This window comes from Macrobrachium nipponense, chromosome 5, assembly GCF_015104395.2.
Source record: "Macrobrachium nipponense isolate FS-2020 chromosome 5, ASM1510439v2, whole genome shotgun sequence".
In the NCBI taxonomy this organism is placed as follows: domain Eukaryota; kingdom Metazoa; phylum Arthropoda; class Malacostraca; order Decapoda; family Palaemonidae; genus Macrobrachium; species Macrobrachium nipponense.
Window position 1 is genome coordinate 106,714,563 of NC_061107.1, and position 2,361 is coordinate 106,716,923.

At 39.0% G+C, this 2,361-nt stretch overlaps 1 pseudogene; it reads left to right on the forward strand.

Annotated features, from left to right (window-relative positions):
- Positions 1–1,498: 1,498 nt before the first annotated feature.
- The window catches only part of LOC135215884 (ras-related protein Rab-18-like), a 45,290-nt pseudogene continuing 44,427 nt past the window's right edge, over positions 1,499–2,361 (forward strand).

Genomic DNA, 2,361 nt, shown 5'->3' on the forward strand with positions numbered 1-2,361 from the left:
CCAATATTAATTGGAAAATATTTTATAAAAAAACAAGGAATACATGTAGGTACAATTGGCTTTATCTTGAAAGGTTTTCAGTGGGATCCCTGTGACTGATGCAAGGCTGCCAACTTGTCCAATGTTTGGCTTGAAAGCTGTCAGAGAGAGACGTAAATCGCCTCTTTTTTCTATGTCAAGGCGATTTCGTGTCTTTGACAGCAGGTACATCACCCGACTGAAACCAGTCTCAACCAAGTAAGACGTGGGAAAGGCAAGTAAGAGCAACTTCACATCTTTCCAGAGTATTGGGTACTTCTTATACACATCTTGATTCATCCACAGCTTCTGGTGTCCTCCACGCTTGAACCTTGCTTGAGCTGTGTGTTATTCTGAAGTTCAATGAGACTTTCTTGTAGGGTGACATCAACTTCAGATACATCAGCAATGAAGGGATCCACAAACCAGTGTGGCACAGTCATTTGGAGTAGGTCAGAGAAGCGAGTGTCCATATCATTATGCAACTGCTTCAGATGGTCAACATACACTGCTAGGTCATCATCAAGCAGATCGGTGGATATAACTGCTAAGGAAGGAAACTGTGCAAACTCTCGTCTTTCAAGGTTCAACCAGAACAGCTTGAGTTTCCCTTTAAATGTAGTAATTGCCTCCTTGCAGGAAAACATGGTGGAGTTATTTCCTTGAAGCTCTTTGTTCAGAACATTTAGCTTTTCAAATATGTCAGATCAGGTAGAAGATGTCACTCTTTGCATCAACAAGTTTCTGTCCAAGTTCTGTCCCACTAAAGAAAGAGATAACACTGTCCCAAAGTGCAACAAAACGGTTCAGGCAATTACCTTTAGAAAGCCACCTGACTTCTGTGTGCAACACAAGTTTTTTCAAATTCTTCATTGTTCTTTTCACATAATTGCTGAAAGAGGCGATCTTTCAGTGCACTACTTTTTATCAAGTTGACAGCCTTGATAACATGCCCAAGTGCTTCATGAAGACGTCCTGCTAGGTTTTTGGCAACCAGGTGCTGCCGGTGAACAACACAGTGCACACAAACGACATTAGGAACAGCTTTTTTTAAGTAAGCACTGAATCCCCGATACCTTCCTATCATAGCAGCTGCGCCATCTGTTGCACAAGCCACAATGTTTCTTGAGTGGAATGTTTTTGTTCTCCTCAAAATAGACCACCTCAAGTTTTTTGAAGATGGATTCTCCTTTAGTGTCGGTCGTTAATTTCAATGCGAAAAGCATTTCTTGACATATTTCATCTACATCAAGAAACCTCACAAATGCCATCAAAAGAGCAGAATTATCAGGTAAAGTTGATTCGTCGAGTTGAAGCGAGAAATCATTCACCTGCAGTTTTTGAGATTAATTGGTTTTCAACATCAGCTGCCATCTCATCAATACGGCGTGATACTGAGGAGTTGCTCAGAGGAATAACACTAGTTACCTCTTGTGGACTCTGATTCATGACTGTTGAAAGCACTACAGCCACTGCCGGCATGATCAGAGATTCACCGATAGTATGAGGCTTACCATGCTTTTGCAATCAAATTTGCTATCTTGTAAGAAGCCAACATCCCTCTGTCTACTTTTGCCACTTTTTGGGTAAACATATGATTAACTGTCATCCTTCCTTGGAACTCATCACGTAATTTCTTGAAGAAATCTAGCGGCTTGTCTTTCTTGTCTTTATGTGCAGTCTCCAGATGCTTTTTCAGTTTGCTGGGACGCATACTTTCATTTGAGAGTGAGGTCATACACAGCAGGCACATAGGCATTGTAGTATTTTGTGGAGATTCAATGAATCCAAAAGCAAGATATTCGACAGAATACTGTCTGCATTTTTCTTAGCTGGACTGGTCATGCTTATCTAAAATAAAAAACAAACAAAAACTCATTAAAACTCAGTACCGCTATTATTGTCTGGGAAATCATTGCCCTCCACATATTCAAACAAGCAAATAAAAAAGCAAAAGTTATTAGCCATAAAAGATACTCTTACCCCTCCCTCAATAACAAATAAAGTGAATAGATAAATAAAATTCATGACAAGTATGTGTGTGTGTGTACTGAGTGTACATGAAAGAGACTGTGTATGTAAGTATAAATGTATGTTTGTACACTGTATGTAAGTATAAATGTATGTTTGTATGTACATACGTATGTGGATATAAAGTTATCTTTCACAAACCTCTTTGGTAGAACTTAAATCAAGTCTCTTCCTCGTAAGACTATGTTAAACTGAAAGACGGATCTATTATTGAGAAGAAACAATATAACGGTTATATTATAACCCATATACCGTTGCTGTTGAAATTGTTTATAAACATCTTAATGGTTGTCGTTCGGAAGTTTACCAGTC